Raw genomic sequence first — 23,019 nt, 5'->3', positions numbered from 1 at the left:
TACTACTTGCAGAGACATCCTCTTGTTAAGAAAACGGCAGTGTCACCTTCTCCCATTAAACTGTAGTACTATCTGAGATGGGTCAGCCTTTAGCATACTTGGAGGTGTGGCAGAGCACTGCCAATGAATTCTCAACTCCCAACTTGGTGTTCAGAGAATTGGTGTAGAGATTGCTGTCAGCTTGAAAAAACTTAAAGCCTACTCATGCTTCTCCTCTAGGTGAACTTGACATCCAACTTCCCAAAGGGCACTACATGCCAAGTAGCAGTCCTTTGTTGACACAGCCACACTTATAGGGGTTATGGCAAACCTTGGATCTCTATACCTTTGGAGATTTTGTAGAATGACTATGTTAAATGCTTCATTTAATCCAGGAAAATGGAGAAAACATCAGTGTAGAAATTCAATGATCATGAACATTTGGAAGGTGTGCTTGGTGCTTCACAGACCCAAAGGCATAACGCTGTTTTCCCCTTTGGTGGTAAGGTAATTATTTCCCTTTGATCTTTAAAAATGGCTCTCATTGTCATTTGGTGATAAGGTAAATATTTCCCTTCAATCTTAAGAAATGGCTATAGCTCTCATTTTACCTTCATACCTATCCACGAAAGAGTATATACTTTTATGCTTTGGCTATTTCAATCTACATGGTGGCAATGAAAATGGGTCTTTGATTATTTATGTGTATAGCTTCTTGTATTTCACCCACAAACAAAGAAATTTGGATGATAATGAGTGCCTTTCTTGTTTAATACTAGTCAATTATTATAAGCAAGTTAATCATTAAAATTCTAGAAAATGTAATACTTAAAGAAGACATAGAAATACTCATGATAGGAAATACGTGAACTCCATAGCTATGACATAAGCATTCAATCAACATGAATATGATGGAAACAAGTGAAATGAGTCAAAGCCATACTCAAAGAAGCCATGTGATATTCCACACATGAAAGATCATGAGCTAGCTCCCATGAAAGAAAGCCCAAATGGTAGTGTACCAATGTACTCCAAGTAGTGACTGTAGTTCATTCAAAATACAAATGATCCAAAGGTTCTCTTAGGTGAGCTCCTAATTATCTATTATCTATTCAATAAACATGAATATGATGGAAACAAGTGAAATGAGTCAAAGCCATACTCAAAGAAGCCATGTGATATTCCACACATGAAAGATCACGAGCTAGCTCCCATGAAAGAAAGCCCAAATGGTAGTGTACCAATGTACTCCAAGTAGTGACCGTAGTTCAGTCAAAATACAAATGATCCAAAGGTTCTCTTAGGTGAGCTCCTAATTATCTATTAATTTAATTTTTACAACATTTGTGTTAAAATAACCCTTCATTTTAAACCATCTCTTTCCACAAAGATTTTGTCTCCAAAATCACCATATATGCTATCACTGAAGTACTATAATCATATTCCAAGTGCCATGATAGTTAGTAGAAGTTAACCACTTTACTTCAAAATTCATGATCATACCTTTCCAAGCTTCGTATGTAACCGTATGAACATATAGAACATCCCACCATGATAAGCATCCCAAATATGAGGGAGAGCCACTAAAAAGTGGAATTTCAAAAAATCCACACCTTAGTAAATGCCCAAAAATTATCCAATGTCATCAAGAATAAGCCCATACTCTTGTAAATAAGTTAAAGACTTTCATGTAGACTTGTCTTCTCTTTCCACTTAATGAGGAATTTCTCAATTGTGCGGTTCCTCAAAACCTTATGTCTGCTTCCCACTACTTTTTTTGTGTGTATTCGATCTCTCCCTCCTCATCAATGTGAAGCAACTTGGCCACCACTTCAAGATCTTGTTCCACATATCTTTTGAGATTACATATAAGAAACAGATTATGTATTCTTATCTGAGTGTTGGGCAATTACATCAATAGCTTTGGCAACATCGTTATCATTGACATTGATTTCTACATTCTTCCTAGTGACATTTCTACACTCTACACTGCCATTTCTCATACACTTTGCAAGTTTCCTTTGTCATCATCAATGATCTATTGGTAGCAGCCATCTCGGTTGCATTCAAAGAGGCATTGATAGAGCCTACAGGTAGTCGGGATATTTGCATTCTTTGCCAGAAATAAGTTATCTGCTAACTGAAATGGTAGGCAGTGATGTATTTGGGATGCTTTTCACTGAGGATAAGCTTAACGAGACCAAATGCACCATGTACTAGCTGCCAAAGGGCTTTGGAATGTTGTTATTGGCATTAAGGCACGCCCTATCTAGCCAGCTCAGCGGCATAATACATGTACTTTGGATGGTGATACGAGTTTTGATGTAACTGTGACATCTGCCTCCGCACATCCCAAGCTAAGTGGGATGGTAGGGATGCACATGCATATATGCATTAGTGGTACTTTTAGTGAAAAGGAGCATTATTTCTTCTATTCGCTTATATAAAACTGTGAAGCATATTTGGGATACTCTTGTTGCGCATTACCAGGTGCATAACCAGGCATGAGTGGCCTACTTGCACAAGCAGTTAGAGTCTGAGCATATGAATGAGGGAGATTTAATGGATGAGTTTCTCATAAGGATTAAAGATCTAAGGGAGCAGCTTGTATTTATAGCTTGTATGTATTGATGAGGCCTATTTAGACAGTTCTTTGCTGTCTTACAACTCTATTGGATTCATACCAGGGTTTTGCATCTACACTTCGGCTCATGAGATGAAGGGTAACCCCAATGCCCTTACTTTTGATAAGTTGGTGCGGTGCTCTTGTAAGAAGAGTGATCTTGACAAAACCAAACTAAAATACATGTGGGAGATCAAGTGTTTGGTTCTAGTTAAAAAGATAAAGGCAAAGTCTTTTCTCAGGGTAGTTATAAGATAAAGGAAGAATCAGCCCAGTCTTCTAGAAAGGATGCCTACTAGAAGGGGGGTGATAAGCCTAAGAAGAAAGGAAAATGCAGCTACTCTCAGAAGCTAGGCCATTGTATCAATGAATATAGAAAATGCTAGAGAAGGAGAATAAGAAAGAGCCAGGCATGGCTGTGGGTGGCTGATGCATCATCACCAAGTGCACGAGTCAACGAACTATGCATAAGATGATTGGTCATTCATTGCATACTGTAGTTATGATCCTTTTATCCATGGTGTATGCATGTCAGTGAACAGATCAACATGTTTGGTACTTTGATAGTGGTGCTAGCAAGCACATTGCTACTCAGTGTGATTTTCTTGAGTTTGTTCCTTAAGGAGGCATAGTGGTGCTAGCAAGCACATTGGTACTTTGATAGTGGTGCTAGCAAGCACATTGCTACTGAGCGTGATTTATTTTCCTCCCTTGAGTTTGCTCGAGGCATAGTCTCACAGGTGCAAACATCTTCTCATATCCAATGAAAGTAGTTGGTAAGGTTGTGCTCACTGTGTTGCAAATGGTGGAACAACAACTCTCTTTGAAGTCTTGTTTGTTCCAGGCATACAAAAGAACTTGCTGTTAGTTTTTGACATTACTAGGGAGGCGTATTGTGGTTAGATTTGTTGATAAAAGATGTACAGTTCATGATGGAAACATCACAATGGTATTTAATACTCTAAGCCATGGGCTTTACATGTTGGACATGTATCAGATATTGACACATAATATGAATGATGCGGAACTATGGCATGCAAGCTTTAGTCACTTGAATTTTGGCAATTGTTGCACCTTAAAGGGAAAGAGATAGTGTTATAGTTGCCAAATCTTGAGGCCACATGTATATGAGGGGTGCATTTTGGGCAAGATACAATGTGTCTGAAAGATGGATCAGTAAGGGTTGTCCAAAAATTACATCTTATACATAGTGATGTATGTTATCCTATTAGAACACCATCGATCGGGGGATATCTCTACTTTGTGACCTTTATTGATGACTACTCTAGGCACACCTGGGTATATTCGTTGAAGGCAAAGTCAGAGGTTTTTATATGCTTTAGACACTTTGTTTCTATGGCTAAAAATGTGTCTACATGTAAAGTCAGTACCCTTCATATAGATCGAGAGGGGGAGTACATGTCAAAGGAATTTCATGTATATATGGTTGAAAGAGGTATAACCTCTATGGCTCATTTTTGTGTTTTTGCTTGTCTTGCTAATGCTCTTTTACTTGAGCAACAATGCATTAAATTGGATAATAAGGTAGTAAAATGCATTTTTATGGGATACAACTTAGAAAGTAAGCTCAAAGAAAGCAAAGGGTATTTACTCTACCATGTGGCCACAAAGTAGAATTTTGTATAATGGTATAAAACCATATGTGGAGCAAATGAATGCTCAAAAAGGTGATGCAAATCATCCCATACTAGTTGAAAATCCCACATATTAGCCTATTGATGAGGCAATTGTGGATGAGGAAAGAGCAGCTATACACGTGTCTCCAAGAGTATGCCAAAATGGCTGGTGTAGACATTGCGGGACATCAAATTATCTACTCATTTACCTAACAGGACACACGCAAGTTCTCTTTGCATCTTATTCTTTTGTGGATTATGATGTAGTATAGCAATGAAGAGGAATCTATTTCCTTTGAGGAAGTATATGAAAATGATCATTGGATGCATGCCATGCAGGATGAATACGACTCAATCCTAAAAAATGGAACTTGGTATTTAGCAGATTTGCCTTATGGTAAAAAGGCCATTAGTAAGAAATGGGTTTATAAGCTTAATTAAGCATAAAGCTCACGGTAGCATTGAGCACTACAAGGCAAGGCTTGTTGCAAAGGGTTATGCTCAAGAGAAGGGCATAGATTATGATGAGACCTTTGCACCCACATCTCGTATGACTACAATTACGTGTGTTATTGCAATGGCAACAGTGCTGCATCATGGTTGGAATGTACATCCGTTGGATATCAAGACTGCCTTCTTGAATGGTGATTTGCATGAGGAGGTCTTTGTATCTCAGCGTCGTGGTTTTGTTGAGAAGGGACATGAATCTAAAGTATGTAGGTTAAGATAAGCTTTATATGGCCTTAAGTAGGCTCTCATCATACATCGTATGACTACAATTACGTGTGTTATTGCAATGGCAACAGTGCATCATGGTTGGAATGTACATCCGTTGGATATCAAGACTGCCTTCTTGAATGGTGATTTACATGAGGAGGTCTTTGTATCTTAGCGTCGTGGTTTTGTTGAGAAGGGACATGAATCTAAAGTATGTAGGTTAAGATAAGATTTATATGGCCTTAAGTAGGCTCTCATCATACATGGTATGAGAAGATAAATGCATACTTGGTGCAGATGGTTTTCGGTGAACCATTTGATGCATCCCTTCATCAATGAGTGTCTCATCTTTCTATTATGTAGCATGAAGCCACACATTTAGTTTTGGGTATCCTAGTGGAGAAAGTTTATGCATAGTCCCGAAAGTAAGCATTGCCAAGGGCACTCATTCCCTTGGCTTATTCTATGCTAAAGGGGGGTGATATTCAATTGCATGCTTTTAGTGGTTCCGATTGGGTTGGATGTTATGACATGCAAGTGTCCACCTTGGTGATTTATGTATATTGTGGCTTAACAAGAAGCAGACATGGGCCACTTCAAACTATGAAGTTGAGTATAGGATAGCTTTTACATTGACTGTGAAGTGTATATGGCTCAGACGCCTATTGGAAGATCTTGAACGAGCATCACAAAAGAATGCCTTGTAATCCAAATCAATGCCTGAATAAAAAACTGATGTATCACCATGGCATGCCTTATCATGTAGCCCAAACTGATCTACATAACATCCATGCCATGATCAACATCATAATGAGAACATCTATGGGCAACATCAAAGAAGAATGCCTCATAACAATCTGAATCATGCCAACCCATGGGTAAATCCATGCCATCAACACATGAACCATCCTGCAACTCAATCAAAGCATGGTCCACATAAACATGATCCATAGCATGCATATCCATAAAAGAATAATTTATAACATTAATCACATGCATACTAACATCACTAATGTCATCTCCAATATAAGCAGCATGTGTGTTGTCCTCAACATGTATACGATCATAGACCACATCATCAAATACATCCCTGATAAATCACTATGGACATAGGTAGATGTGATATCATCCTCATGAGATGAGTACACTTGCCTCTCGAATGACAAGTTCTGACCTTTATGAAATCATCTCTATCCTCCCGCAAGATACCTAGCTACCCGAATACTGTTAAGCTCACCCTAACGTGTCAAGGGAAGTTGCCGATCTGCCAAAATCAAGCTATGCTCAAGAGCTCCACCGTAGCCGCTCGTCACCACCCTCCTCCTGCACTCTTTGTCACATTGAGGCAGTTGCACGGGTGGTGTAATCTCTCTCGCGAAGATCGTGTGGGATCTTCACGGAAGACGATTGCATTGGTAGCCTAATCACTCAAGCAAGAGGGAGAGAAGAAGCAAGAGAGAACAAGTGATTAACACTAATCACTCCCAAACCCTAACCCTAAGCACTCCACACATGTTAGATCAGAGTTACAAGAGAGAGGGAGAGAGAACACTCCACTTCTATTGCACAAATGGGAGAATGAGTTATAAACAAGAGAAATTGAATTTTATAGTTCCAAGCCTTTTCCTACTAGGCCGCCCGGGAGTAAGTGACCCGAGGCACCCAAAACATAGTTATACGGCTTTTCTCTATGGTTTGGCCAACTGACCAAGATCCTAAACCATCTTCGTCGATTGGACTGGTACTGGCTCGGTTGGTGTGGTTTGGGCAAACTGCTGAGGGGTATGCCGTGGTGGGAGCCAAATGATGGAGTTGCCATCATTGAAGCCTTTGGCATCTAAGAGACGTTTGGGCACCCATCATTGCCATTGGCTGATGAAAGCCCATGGTTGATGAGGCTTGTGGGGTTTTTGTTGACGAGGCTTTGAGCAAGGAGTAGGTGGTTATAGTGAGGACAAGCTCTTGATTGGGGCTTTGGGAGCCACATGTGTGTGTTGTCTTCATGGAAGTCTTGAGCTTTAAGCACATTGGCAGGCACCCAGCATTGTTGTTTGTGCTGTGCTTGGGGTTTCTTACCTTTCGGCCATGGGGCCTTTCATCACAGCTTCTCGAGGAGTTTTTGCGGCGGGGATGAGCACAGGCGGCATGCTTGGGTAGCTAGAGGTGAGTGTTGCCTTCATAGTAGCCTTGTGCTCGTAATAATAGGCAGTCGACGCGACTAGCCAATGTTGGAGCTTTGGCTTGGGGTTGGTTTTTGTTGGCTTAGTTGGCTTCTTGCACTTGGGTGGCAGAGATGGCCGTTTGGGGATCCATAGTTATGTGTAGCCATGGTAGAAACCTTGAGCTGAAGAAGATTCTTGGGCACCCACCATTGATTGTCATGATAAAGGTAAGAGGTCAGGGTGCTTGCGGTGTGGGTGGTCGAGGATGTAGAGTTGAGGGGGATTATTGATGATGAGGCATGATTGTCATTGGTGGAGGGTGTCAACAGTGCCTTGACCGGCTTTGGTGAGGCATGAGGTGTGGTAAAAGGGGAGACTTCCGGTGATGAGGATGGGACATTGAAGGGGAAGGGCAGTCGAGGGTGAGGGTGTGTATAGGATTTCCTCTTGAGGACACAAGAGGACCGTGGCATTTTTTCCATGGTGGCTGTTTCTTCTCGAGAATTGATTTGGCAATGAGTGGCATCAATCCACTCTTTTCCAATGATAATTCGGCCTTGGAGTGCTCCTGCATCTATGACTGAAATCTGCACTCCAACTGGTTATTTCCAATAGAAAGTTTAGGAATGAAATACCCAACACTCATTAAATGTATTTCATGTGAAATTTTAATGTGAGTGTTTTCTTGTGTAAGTGGTGTGGGTTTTCTAAGGGTTTAACATGCCTCCAAGAATATGAGATTGGTGTGGACCATAGGGTAGATGTGGGCTAGCCACCGTTGTAGAAGATCATTCTCAGCGGGAGTCCAATCCATATTCTTGGTGGGTTTAGTTTTGGTGTAAGTCCAGGGGCAGTGGAAGACTTACCGGTTATTGTTGGGGGTGAGAGAGTACCCTTTGTGGAAGTAGTCAGTGTGGGCAGAGGATCAGATTCGATGCACTCCCTGTCCTAGAGGATCATCGTTACTTTGCCCTGGGGTGGGGAAGCTTGAGGGTAGCCGTGCTGTTAGTGGAGTTGATTGTACTTGTAGTGTTCTGGACCTAGCTTCTCCAAGGATGACTGCTTCATGTGTCGCACCTGTGGGAACCACATAAAACTTACAAGCCAATGGGATAGAGACAGCATGTGCAGTTTGTGTAAAAGATCCAAGGCTTTGTATATGTTGTCCACTAGGCAATTGAATTTTGGCATGGGCAGTGTTAAGAGATGGTTTGTCTAGGAGACCCATGTTTCCCATGGAAAAAGATCATGGTGGCTGGCTGTTGGTGACAACAAGGCACATTTTCTTTGCATATTTTTGCCAAAGGGGAAATCTAGCCATACTGAAAGAGTGGTCGTTTTGTGTTAGGGAGCTACGCTTACACTCATAGTGTTAAGCGAGGCAAGGGCCTTGTAGGGTTCATGAAAGGACTAGCCATTGGGGAGGGGAGCACAAACTATGTGCTGAGTTTGTGATATGGGAGGGTATTAAGTGTAGCAAGGATTTTAAGTGAGTCGTGGGTCGTCGACTTCGTCTCACTATTGATAGAAGCGATTGTGTATGGCACCCGTGCGTCATCAAGGGCTTGATGAAAAGCATCGCAAACAAAGAGATCGTTGATACTGGTGGTGGTCATAGAGTCTTTGACAAAGGGACCTCTGGCCATGGGATGTGAGTGCCAGGTATATAAATTTACTTTGAGCATTTGAGTCTCTTTGTAGCGGTAGACATGATGTGTGTCCTAATCATGGATCAGTTGTGTTTGTCACATGAAGGGTTTGCCCAAGATGTTGTCATAGGTGACGTTACGAAAGTTCATGACTACAAATGTGAAGTTGAAGGTTATGTCACAGACTTTTACCTTGAGGTCATGCGATAGGCTCAGGGGTTGTGCAGATTTCCTGTCCGTAAGCTTTATCACCAATGTGGTGGGATCAAGGCTTGTTTGGTCCCATTTTTCCTAGCATGTTCGTGTGAGGACGCTTATGCCAACACCGCCATCTAGGATGCCTTTGACCACATGTCCGTAATAGGAAATGGGCAGGGCTGCATTTGTGTCATCACCTTCAAAGTAGTGGCCCAACACATTTACTTGAATTGTTGGTGCACCTTTGTGTTGTGGGTGGTGGTGTTGGAGTAGTTCAAGATGATGGGGCTTCTTCCGAGGAATCTGAGTTAGCTCTCTCCCTCCATTAAGCCTGTAGTTTTCGTTCCATCCAATCGCTAAGGTCATTCCATGAATTTGGATTACCTTGTAACAAGGTTCCAATGGGCATTTGGATATGGGAGGAAAGGAAGGCTAGGAGGCCAGCCAAGTTGTGTTGATGTGAGGAGCTTCTGCAGGTGCAGGTCCTTGATCATAAGGTGGATCGATAATGGTATATGGAAGTTCAATGTGGTCCTTATTTGAGACGGGGGTGGAGGTCGAGATTTGGGTGCCGTAGGAGGGTAAAATACCTCTGAAAATTTTGTGTGGGCACCTTGTGAGTCACTGTCGGACTTTGTGTCATTGTTCACATCAAGCTGTTCGATGTGAATGTGGGAGTTAGGCTTAGCCGCCTGTGGAATAGGCACTGTAAGATTAGGAGGCGCATGTGGGGAAAGATCTTCATTTGTTAATGTCATGCTGGTGAACGGATCTTCCTTGGCCTCTTGAGTGTAAGCGGGGCTCCTGCCTGACCTAGTGTGGAAGTTCAAGTTCTTGACCTAGACATTGAGTAGGTATAGGGGGCGGCGCGCACTCAGGTATTGGGTAAAGGTCACAAAAACGGGCAGTGGTTCAAGTTGAGCCTGGTAGTGCTCTACCAGTGCTTGGGCCTCCTGAAGACGTTGCTTCTTGAGGATGGCATTGGGATATGTGGCCAGCCGTTTTTGTCATTTGGTAAGTTTTTGGGGGATTGCATAGGGGAGTGGCATTTTGGCATGATCATTGCTCTCGGCGGAGGAGGAGGATGTGGTCTTTGTGGAGTCAGGTGCGGATGCTAACCCGATCGTCACCTTGGCCAATGTGCTTAGAGCATTGTTTCTTTTTAGATGTGGCCTTCTTGAGTTTGGCTTGCAACCGTGTGATGACATTCAATGGCATGCCTTCAATTGTGGAGTGAGAAACTAATTGCAAAGGGAAATCCTTGAAGTAATGGTCGATTTCACAGCCATGACATTGTGGTGTCACTGGCAGGCTTTTCTTTTAAGGGCATTCAACCACTCTATGGGGTCCTTGTGGGTGACAGAGGAAACACAGAAGAGGTGGTTTCCCTGTGGATGCACCGATGCTATGCACAATTGGTTTAGGGTCCATGGGAGGCATCGACAAAGGGAGATAATGTATTATGGACATCGGGGTGGCGAAGTAGATGGGCTCCAAGGGTCTAACAATGGACCTGGTGTAAATCTATCCATGATCAATGGGTTTAACTGGAGAGGCAATGGTTGGAATGGAAAGATGGGCACTGGAGAAGGTCGCGGTGGCGTTATGTGTGAGTAGTTAGTTGGGGGTGGTACCACAAGTAAGGCTTGATGCTCGGGAGGAGAGGAAGGTAATATTACAAATGAGCTTTGGGTGGTACCACAAGTAAGGCTTGATGCTCGGGAGGAGAGGAAGGTAATGTTACAAATGAGCTTTGGGTGGTACCACAACTAAGGCTTGATGCTCGGAGGAGGAGAGGAAGGTAATGTTACAAATGAGCTTTGGGTTGGCATTGGCATGGTGGCGAATTGCGTGGAATAGCTTTCTCGCATGTTATCATGGAGAAAGATTGCCCATTTGCAGGCTTGATCAAAGGTGGAGGGGCGCGTGATGCACCCACCCTTAAGGTGAAAAATGGTCTTTTGAGGGGTTTTGTGTGTGTAAAAATGACTTTAGTGGGTCAGGTAGGTAGAGCATAAGCACCTTTAAAGATATAGAAATTTTAAATTTTTTGATTTTTTTCGGGTTTTTTTTTGGGGGAAGGTACGTATGACGCTTATGAGTGTACGCCCGTGGCTTTATGAAGGTATGGCCGTGGCATTAGGATGGTACGGTTGTGGCAAGTTTTCTTTTGAATTTTTTTTTGAAGGTATGTCCGTACGCTTTATGAGCGTGCACCCGTGGGGTGGCTTTATGAACGTACGACCGTGGCTTTAGAATTGTACGGCCGTGGCATGTTTTTTTTGAAAAAATGTTTTTTTTGGGAAGGTACTTTTTTTTGTTTATAAGCGTATGCTCATGGCTTTATGAAGGTACAGCCGTGGCTTTAGTATGGTATGAGCGTGGTTTTTTTTAGATTTTTTTAAGAAATTTTTTTTGGGGGATGGTATGTTCGTAGGCTTATGAGCGTACACCCGTTGCTTTATGAAGCTACAGCCGTGGCTTTAGGATGGTACGATTGGCAAGTTTTTTTTTGAAATTTAACGAAAAAAAGTTTTTTTTTGGGGGGGGGGGACGATACGTTAGTATGCTTATGAGCGTACGTTTGTGGCTTTATGAAGGTACGATCGTGGCTTTAGGACGGTACGACTGTGGTAAAGTTTTTTTTGGGAGGACGGTACATTTGTATGCTACTTGAATTTGAATTTGGGGGAAAGGTGGTTGTTGAGTGGGAGACAACAACAAAGATCCCCTCATTAATGCAAGGTAGGTGGAAAAATGCTAAAGTTAGAGACAAACTCTGAATTTGTGGTTTTCAACTAATTTAGAGGCGAGTACCCTAACTTAACTAAAGATTAATCCTTCTTAATTCCACTCGTAATCACTTTTTAACCCTCTTCTTTGCTCTCTAATTACTCCCTAATGGTGAGGAGTTTAGGAATGGGGATTTGATAAGTGGATTAGCAATTTTCAGGCTAACCCAATGATGTTATCACCCCTAATTAATCTCTCTAATTAGGTCTCTAATTAACCCACTCAAAAGAGAGAAAATTAGACAAATGAGACCTTATTAATGCTAATTCTCACTAATTTTGAGCTAATGGGAGTGGACTAAGCATGGAATTAGGTCAAGGCAAGTGTTTAGAACAGGCACTCCAATTACTCCAATTGCAAGCAATTAGGCTCAACTTTTGCTCTCTTTAAGTTCACTAGTCACACTAACCAGTAGATTAGTGATAATTAGTGAAAATTAGGAGATTGTTTATGATTTTTTTGGGGGATTTTTTGGTGGATTATTAGGGTTCTATTTTACATTCCTAAGCGACCTGTGTGAACTAGTCTAAACATAAAACATGTTTAGAAGCAAAAAAATTAGCAAAAGACACTCTAAGTTTAAACAAAAACCGTCTTCTTTGAGCTTTGTAATCACTCAAATCTCTAGTTTTTTTTCCTAAACACTTGCTAATCCTACTCCCAAAAACAAGCTATGCACAAAATCAAAACAAAAACAACAAGAAAATTAAAAAAACAAATCCAACAACCAAAAATCGAATGCCATAGCTACTTTGGCACTAGGCTATGGAGACTCTGTCGGATTCGAATCAAAGAAGGCTTTGACAAGTAGTGGATTGGCTCTCCCCGACAACAACACCAAAGATGTTAAGCTCACCCTAAAGTATCGTGGGAATTTGCGATCCGCCCGAGCTACACTCAAGAGCTCCACCGTAGCCGCTCGTCATTACCCTCCTCCCGCACTTGTCACACCAAGGTGGTTGCTCTAATCCAAAGGGTGGTGTAACCTCTCTCGCGAAGATCATGTGGGATCGACCTCCCAGAAGACAATCGTGTTGGTAGCCTAATCACTCAAGCAAGAGGGAGAGAAGAAGCAAGAGAGAACAAGTGATTAGCACTAATCACTTCCAAACCCTAACCCTAAGCACTCCACACATGTTAGATTAGAGTTAAAAGGGAGAGGGAGAGAGAACACTCCACTTCTATTGCACAAATGGGAGAATGAGTTACAAACAAGAGAAATTGGCTTTTATAGCTCCAACAAGCCTTTTCCCACTAGGTCGCTCGAGAGTAAGTGACCCAAGGCGCCTAAAACATAATTATAAGGCTTTTCTCTATGGTTTGGCCAACTGAACAGATTCTCTTGCCTATTGCTCGAAGCTCAATACTTGGGAGAATCTTTAGGGCATTTCCCTCATCAAATGATGGGATTTACAATATAATGCGAGCGCCCATCATTACATAAGTGTGCAGACATAATTGTAGTAGGAATGTGTTAACTGATATGTGGTTAACAAATACATTAGTGACACCATGGTGAATACTACCAGGAAACCTGTGATCCCTAGAAGAGTAGCCTAGTATATACAGCATAAGCAACTCTAGCATGTGCTCCTCGTGTGGCTCATATCATCTGGTCAAATACCCATGTGGGCATCTACTAATGCATCCACATAACCCTAGAAAGGTAGGTAGGCATAGGAATATCATCACCCACAATGCTTGGTGTCATCCTTTCCCTCGAGATCATGTCCATATGATCTAACTCACAGACAAATCAATACCACATACATCATCATCCATCATGTGTATGTGTCAATATCAGTCAATATCATTGTGTGCATGTGTATCAATATTAAGCTTTGATACCAATGCAAGATCTAGACCATAAGCATCTTCTTCCACTTGTATGGGCTGATTTGAGCTGACATGCATTGCAACCCTCTTGGCTTTTCACCCAAACCAATGCCCATTGATTCATTAGACGCATTATGTGGGCTCCCCCATACATATGTGAAGGACTAGGTTGAATTGAAACACTCTTTTAAATATCCCCCATAAGACTTTCTTACATCCTCCATAAAGCTTACATGTGGAGTAGCCTTTATGGTATCCTCATGATAAGGCTCTTTCTTGCGTCATCCATAAAGCTTACATGTGGAGTAGCCTTCATGGTAGCCTCATGATAAGGCTCTTTTGTTGGTTACTTTCCATCCCCATGAGTTGATTGGATCCCATTATGTTGAATCATTTTTCTTTCCATAGCATCAAGCTTAGTAGCAATATTAGCACTCATGTCTTGAATGCTTTGATTAAGAGAATCAAACTTATTTCACAAGCATGCGAATAAGCATCTCATAAAAAATGGTTGGAATAGGATTGGCCTCATGAGAAGTAGATTTTTGAGCACTTTCCATATAAGTTTCTTGTTCAAGCTCTCTTGATGCAAGCTTGTCCCAAAGCACCATGCTCTTTGAATGCATACATAGTATCTTCCATAGTGTGATTGGATCTTAAGAGTTCATGCATTCCCTCACCTTCCATATTGTAAGATTCCACCCTAGACTCTCAAGATGTCCAGCATCTTCCCCTGTAATCAAATCCCTCTTTAGAAATATAAAAGATCTTGTTTCTACCGTTTTGGCCTAGAGAGAGAAAATATTTTAGAGAGAGGTTATTCAGATTTTGAATATTTTTGGATGGAAAAATATCTCTTCTTATTAAAATAAGCTCCCCCGAAACAAAAGTTCAAAAAGATTTTCAGAAGGTGCATTAGAAATCAAGTATAATCTGTTCAAGAGAATCTGTTCAAGAGGCCTTATCCTAGGGGTCCAGATTTTTTAAAAATTTTAAATAAAGGTTTTGAGGGACCAATTAGATTCATCCAAATGTGTGGAGAAGATAAATAGAAGAAATAAAGAAAATCCCCCCCAAAAATGAGTCAATACTCACATAAGATGAAGAGTGGAGGACCAAAGGAAATACTAAAAAAATGGAATTTTGACACCTCACAATGGGAATTCCGCCCTCATGAAGGATTTTTGACACCTCACAATGGGAATTCCCCCCTCATGAAGGAGGCACCTATTTCACATGTGTGGTGGAGTTTTAAATTATAAAAAATTGAGATATTTCATCTCTCCTCTCTCCTAGTTCCAAAAAGTAACCTAAACTGACCTAAAATGGTCCAAAAATTGACCAAACTGATCTGGAAAATTCTAGAATCAATTTGCTTGGTTAGGAGCTCACTTTTTTCTATAAATAGAAGCCTCCCTCTTTGTTGAAGCTTAATAGTGTTTTATGCACTGTTACTCTACTCCTCCCAAGAGCCAAGAACTGTGAATTTCTTGATAATTCACTAGTTTTTGACCATTCCCTCTTCTAAAGATTTGGTGGCCACTCTTGTTGCAAACAAGAGTAGATCCCTCAAACCATCAAGCCAAAGGAAAGTTCCCAGAAATCATGTAAGTTAGAAATCTTATATTTTTCTTTACTCTTTTAATGGCTTTCTAATTTTTGTTTTGTTGAAATGATAAATCGATGCTATGCCTTGTTGGAAAGACTTTCCCCATCTCTCATTCTTAAAATCAGCCCCTCTTTATCCTAGTTAAGTGATCTAATAGTTGGAATTAAACTTTTCATATTGTTTCTCTTTTAAAAGTGAAAATTGATTAGTTTAGAGTGCTTAAAACCAATTGGGGTTAATTTTTAAGTAAATTAAAGTAGAAAAAATTAAAAAATGGTCAGCCATACAAAGGAGGTTATGGCAAAATTTTCTAAAATTTTGTGAAATAAATTTCATCTTTTATTATTCTAAAAGAATAATCCTTATCGTTTGTGTATTCTAAAAGTGTCATTTTCATTCTATGCATAGAAAAATGCATAGTAGATATATTTATTCTAAAAGTGTTATTTTCATTAGATTTAAATTTTATGCATAGAAAGATGCATATTGGTTATTTATTTTATTATAAAAGAGTGATTTTCATTAGATATAAATTCTATGCATAGAAAGATGTATATTGGTTATTTTTATTATTATTATAAAAGAGTGATTTTCATTAGATATAAATTCTATGCATAGAAAGATGCATATTGGTTATTTTTTATTATTATAAAAGAGTGATTTTCATTAGATATAAATTCTATGCATAGAAAGATGCATATTGGTTATTTTAAAAGTGTTATTTTTTATTATAAAAGTGTTACTTTCATCAATATTGATTTTTATGCATAAATAGATGCATAAAAGAATATTTTTATTTTATAAAAGTGTTACTTTCATCAATATTGATTTTAATGCATAAATAGATGCATAAAAGAATATTTTTTTACTATAAAAGTGTTACTTTCATCAAAATGGATTTTTATGCATAAATAGATGCATAAAAGAATATTTTTTATTATAAAAGTGTTACTTTCATCAATATTGATTTTTATGCATAAATAGATGCATAAAAGAATATTTTTATTATAAAAGTGTTACTTTCATCAAAATGGATTTTTTTATGCATAAATAGATGCATAAAAGAATATTTTTATTATAAAAGTGTTACTTTCATCAATATTGATTTTTATGCATAAATAGATGCATAAAAGAATATTTTTTATTATAAAAGTGTTACTTTCATCAAAATGAATTTTAATGCATAAATAGATGCATAAAAGAATATTTTTATTATAAAAGTGTTACTTTCATCAATATTGATTTTTATGCATAAATAGATGCATAAAAGAATATTTTTATTATAAAAGTGTTACTTTCATCAATATTAATTTTTATGCATAAATAGATGCATAAAAGAATATTTTTATTTTATAAAAGTGTTACTTTCATCAATATTGATTTTTATGCCCATTATGCATAAAAGAATATTTTTTATTATAAAAGTGTTACTATCATCAAAATGGATTTTTATGTATAAATAGATGCATAAAAGAATATTTTTTATTATAAAAGTGTTACTTTCATGAAAATAGATTTTTATGCATAAATAGATGCATAAAAGAATATTTTTATTATAAAAGTGTTACTTTCATCAATATTGATATTTATGCATAAATAGATGCACAAAAGAATATTTTTTTTATTATAAAAGTGTTACTTTCATCAAAATGGATTTTTAAGCATACATAGATGCATAAAAGAATATTTTTTTAATTATAAAAGTGTTACTTTCATCAATATTGATTTTTATGCATAAATAGATGCATAAAAGAATATTTTTATTATAAAAGTGTTACTTTCATCAAGATTGATTTTTATGCATAAATAGATGCATAAAAGAATATTTTTTTATTAAAAAAGTGTTACTTTCATCAAAATAGATTTTTATGCATAAATAGATGAATAAAAGAATATTTTTCTATTATAAAAGTGTTACTTTCATCAAAATGGAATTTTATGCATAAAATGATGGATAAAAGAAAATTTTTATTGTAAAAGTGTTACTTTCACTAATATTGATTTTTATGCATAAATAGATGCATAAAAGGATTTTTCCATAGAAGTTAGATTTTATGCATAAATAGATTCATAAAGAATTCTTTTTATCAAAACAAGAGTTATCTTTAATCCTTGTTTAAATCCCATGAATATGGGTAAATAAATTAAGTAAATACTCTGTGAAAGAAAATTTTACCGTTTCATATTCTCTAGGATGATAATGAGAAAATTGAAAAAATCTATCGAAGTCGAAATTTTAGTTAAATGATTAATTCATCCCTCATAAGAATTCGTGTGATTAGTTTTGAATTCAGTTAAGCAAATACTCAATGAATGAAATTCAGTAAAGTAGTAATTGAAATATTACCCTTCGATAAAGAGAGTTTAGAGAGAACCTTTCCAGTCTAAAAACCTGAATCAGACTATGACCAAGACATAACTCCTTCGTCAGTTTCAAGAATAGACGATGTGACCAGTTCAGTAATCTACACTCAAATCACCCACCGAATCTGAAACTAAGTTGAGACCTTTGATTTTGATCTGAGGATCAAGATTACAGAAATCGAGGAATTCTGCTTGGGAATCCAGACCTGTGATCTAGAAGTCTTGGGATACGAAATTAAGATATATCCATTGTATTCAAAAGAAAATCAAAACTAAAAACTTGCATAGAAACCTTGTTTTCTTAAAGGACTGTCTTACGCCAAAATGTTTGGAGGGAGCATTTGGTATATGTGTTTTTCTAAGGGAAGTTTGGTTGCAACAGTTGGCGGGGAGTGTTCAAAGGATAGCTCACGCAGCAAAAACCTGCCCAGGTCTTGACCAGCGTGCATATGGTGTAAAATGGTGTGCTTCTGGTACGATGGGCGAGGGCCGAAGCGGTCCCTGAGTGAAGTGCCAGGACACCTAAGGTGGATCCTGGAGGGTTCTGACCAGGCGATGCACGGGCTCGCGGTACTTAGGACACCCATGCGTATGTCGTGGAAGATGTATATATGAATGATGACGATAAAATTATTATAATCTGTTACTGGATACTGTTTTGTGAGAATCAAGGATTGAATGGAAATTTTGAGTTATGACATCTGTAACCTGTAATTGTTTGTCAATGGATTGTTTTTTTAAATTAAAGTTTAAAGAGGAGTGTGTGAGTATCTGTATTCTAAAGCAAAAGTTAAGAAAGGCTTCAATTATGGGTGGGTGAGTACTTGTCTGGTTCTACTATTCCAGTGGTTGGGCGGTTGGGCCGGATGGGGTTAGGCTAGAATCAGTAGAGTTTTAATAATAAAATTGATTAATAGGATTACGCTTAGAACTCGAGTAGTTAATTAAAAGCCTGAAGACTTCTCAAATGAATAGATCAACGGCTGTGACTGATTCAATTAGGAAAGAAGCGTTGATCCCTTCAAGTTAAGTCTGTAATACTTTCCCTTATATCTGGTTTATTCAAATAAAGGTTAGTTCAGTGTCTTGACCTCTTTAAAAGAATTCGTTAAGATAATAAAAATTATGGAATCGTCCCCGCTTTCCTGGCATGGAAAATTTTCCCGGTTTCGGTATTCAGAATGACCACCAGCTTAGTCTCATGCCCGGACATTTGAGGGCGAGACCCCGAGTGAGAAACCCCGCCCCGCGCAAGAGGAAGCTACTTTCGCTGCTGCTACCATCCGAGAATCCACCACCGAGAATCCACCAGTGCGCAGAGGGGGCAGTGGGATCTCACAGTTGGTAATTAGAGCCTTGTTGTAAGTTTACGTAACAGCAATAGAAATTGCTTAAAGATTTTAAAATAAATCTAGGAAATAATGTTTTCGCTTGTTAATATTATGATGAAGGAACTTCAAAAATTAAAAACTCATAAATTGAATTGGAATTTATAGATGGATACCCCGAATCTATCTGGCATTCCTGAACTCTCCTAGAGTTAGGATATGATAGCCTTTGCATTTGAGCACCTCATCAACTCTGCTACGAGACCCGAGTGAGCAGAGTGAGACTTGCGCGTCATTTTGAGAGTCTTTACTTTCTTGATCCTCTTGAGAGCGACGTCGGTATATGTGGTTCTGTGGAGGACGATGTATTAATGTCAGTACTAGTCAGTGTCAGAGGCTTAGGCAAAATATTTCCTTGAGAGCGACGTCGGTATATGTGGTTCTGTGGAGGACGATGTATTAATGTCAGTACTAGTCAGTGTCAGAGGCTTAGGCAAAATATTTCCTTAGCCATGATTCTGATAAGGCTAGGACTTGTTCAGCATGTACAACTCTTTAATCATTCACCCAGGAACTTCAGAACTTCATGCCGAGTTTTTAGGCTTCTTAGCCGCTTTATCCCTAGAGATAGAATTATAGCACCTCTTTTTGTAATGAATCGTGTGTACCATGGCATGTCTCCTTCGCAATTTTGCTTCTTTATGTGTATACGATTGAGACAGTGATTTTGGGGAGCCGTGATGCTCTATGTATATATCAAAAACTTTTGATAATAAATGATGTTTTGCAAAACAATCCAAATTGTTTTGCAAAAAAATCCAAATTGTTTTCATGATTGTGAATATGGTTAATCTTGTTTCATGAAGTATGATAAAATAATTATCTGTTTAAAGAATAAATCGTAAAAATTAAATAATCATAAATCTGTTGTCAAAGTTAAGTTGACAAAAATCTCGTTTTGTCAGAATCATGAGGCGTGCGGCCCGTGCAAGGCAACCGGATCCTCTAACCGATGACAAAGAGTTAGATTCGGATGTTCAAAAAGCCCTGCACAGATCTCCAACCTGGTCCCTTCAAGGGTGAAAAGTAGTGGAAAAGTGGATTGAGGCAATGGAGGAATACTTTGATGTAACTGGCTACAATGAGAGAAGCAAGATGGCTCTTGCCAGGTTAAAGATTGTGGAAACGGCCAGGGTCGCTTGGAGGAACCACAAACTGATCTGGAAAATTCTAGAATCAGTTTTCTTGGTTAGGAGCTCACTTTTTCCTATAAATAGAAAATAGTGTTTTATGCACTGTTACTCTACTCTTCCCAAGAGCCAAGAACTATGAATTTCTTAATAATTCACTAGTTTTTGACAATTCCCTCTTCTAAAGATTTGGTGGCCACTCTTGTTGCAAACAAGAGTAGATCCCTCAAACCATCAAGCCAAAGGAAAGATCTCAGAATTCATGTAAGTTAGAAATCTTATATTTTTCTTTACTCTTTTAATGGTTTTCTAATTTTTGTTTTGTTGAAATGATAAATCGATGCTATGCCTTGTTGTTGGAAAGGCTTTCCCCCTCTCTCATTCTTAAAATCAACCCTTCTTTATCCTAGTAAATTGATCTAATAGTTGGAATTAAACTTTTCATATTGTTTCTCTTTTAAAAGTGAAAATTGATTAGTTTAGAGTGCTTTAAACCAATTGGGGTTAATTATTAAGTAAATTAAAGTAGGAAAAATTAAAAAATGGTCAGCCATACAAAGGAGGTTATGGCAAAATTTTCTAAAATTTTGTGAAATAAGTTTCATCTTTTATTATTCTAAAAGAATAATCCCTATCGTTTGTGTATTCTAAAAGTGTCATTTTCATTCTATGCATAGAAAAATGCATAGTAGATATATTTATTCTAAAAGTGTTATTTCCATTAGATTTAAATTCTATGCATAGAAAGATGCATATTGGTTATTTATTTTATTATAAAAGAGTGATTTTCATTAGATATAAATTCTATGCATAGAAAGATGCATATTGGTTATTTTTATTATTATTATAAAAGAGTGATTTTCATTAGATATAAATTCTATGCATAGAAAGACTGCCCGGCGACTCCTGCCATGTCAAGGGGACAGGGAAGTCAAGGACCGAGAGTGCAGAGACCAGCCCCTTCCTATCAGTCAAATCAAGGTCCATCTCACCCAAATCAGGGAAATCCCAGGAGAACTCTAGCTCAGCCGTCTGCCTCTGTCCAGAGTAGCCTCAGAACTCTTTCCCAGAACTGGGGCAACCAAAGAGAAAGAGTTCCGTCTCAGACTGCAGCAGCCAGAGCAGTCACAATTGCAGAAGTAGTGGAAGAGGAAAGAGGACAGATGTATGATGCAATTGAAAACCAAGGGCCAAATCGCCAATTCTCCATCACTCATACTCCAGCTGAGTATCAGGGTAAGCCTTTTAAGCTTTTGATTGATTCAGGCAGTACTCATTCTATCATTTCCCTTGGATGCTTGCGGAAGCTAGTCTTGCGTAAGCGAGTCTTAGATCAGAAATCAGGGAAACCTATGCAAGTTGAATTGGCAAGTGGAAAGATTCTTTTCACTCACCTTGAGACAGATCGTATTCAGTTCAATCTAGATGGAAATTTAACTGATTGCCAGTTCAGAGTTATACCTTTGGGAGTTTTTGACGGGATCCTTGGAATGGATTGGCTCCATAAAAATCAAGCTGACATTCACTGTCATAATGGAACCATTTCCTTCCATGACCTTCATGGAAATAAAGTTCAAGGAACCGAAATTTCAGGATCCCCAAGTCTGCAGTTAGTAAAAGCTTCTAAGTTACTAAAAGGACTTAGAAAGAAGCAACGCATTTATGTTGTCAAAATGAATCCAGTAGACTCAAAGTTAAAAGCTAAAGAACCCGAATGGTTAAGTGATTATGATGATTTATTCCCTGCAGAGCTAACAGAGATGCCTCCAATTCGGGAAGTAGATCATGTGATAGAATTGACCCCCGGAGCTCAGCCACTAGTAGCCTTGCGCACGTAGTACAAAATGCTAGTTCCTAAAGCTATTAAACTCAAGGAACAGCTTAGACAGATGCTGGAACAAGGGTTTGTAAGACCTAGTGTTTCACCTTGGGGTGCGCTAGTTCTCTTTCATAAAAAGAAAGACGGAACGCTAAGACTCTGTGTGGACTACAGAGGTCTCAATCAGCTGGACAGTTAAGAATAAGTATCCTATCCCCAGAATTGATGAGCTTCTGGACAGGCTAAGTGGAGCCCAGATCTTCATAAAGATAGATCTCAAATCAGGGTATTATCAGATCAGGATTGATGAGCAAAATATCCCGAAGACTGCCATTAATACTCGGTATGGGCGTTATGAATTCACTGTCATGCCGTTTGGATTGACAAATGCCCCAGCTACATTCAATCGCTTAATGCAGGACATTCTCAGAGAATACTTGGATGATTTTGTTCTTGTTTTCTTTGATGATATTCTGATTTACTCAAAGAATGTAGCTGACCATGAAGCTCATGTCAGAAAAGTTCTTGAGATTCTAAGGAAGCACCAACTCTTTGCAAAAAAGAGCAAATGCACTTTCTTTGCCGACCATGTTGAATACTTGGGCTTTTTGGTATCCAAAGATGAAATTTCTCTAGATTCCGCAAAAGTCCAAGCACAGATTGGCTGAACCAAAGACAGTGAAAGAAGTCAGAGGATTCTTGTTGGGTTGACTGGTTGGTATAGAATTTTTATACCAAAGTATGCTCTCATAGCTTCCTCTTTGAGTAATCTACTCATCAAGAAGAATATTCTGTTTCAATGGTTTGCCAGGTGCTAGAGTGCTTTTGATAAGCTGAAGATCCCGCCTTGGTAACCAATCCCGTTTTAAAGCTGCCAGATTTCTCTCTACCCTTTGAGGTAGTAAACTGATGCGAATGGTTTTGCCTTGGGAGGTGCACTTATGCAGGTAGGTCATGCAGTGGCCTATGAATCTCGAAAACTCAGAATGCATGAGAGGAACTGTCCACGACATAGAACTACTTTCAGTAGTATATGCCTTGAAGTTGTGGAGACATTACCTACTAGGTCAAAGATTCACTTTGATTTGATAGATCATTAGAGCTTAAAGTGGATC

Source organism: Cibotium barometz, chromosome 52, assembly GCF_041138505.1.
Source record: "Cibotium barometz isolate CiBa-2024 chromosome 52, ASM4113850v1, whole genome shotgun sequence".
In the NCBI taxonomy this organism is placed as follows: Eukaryota; Viridiplantae; Streptophyta; class Polypodiopsida; order Cyatheales; family Cibotiaceae; genus Cibotium; species Cibotium barometz.
The sequence above is the reverse complement of the archived record's forward strand: the minus strand, read 5'-3'. Positions refer to the sequence as shown.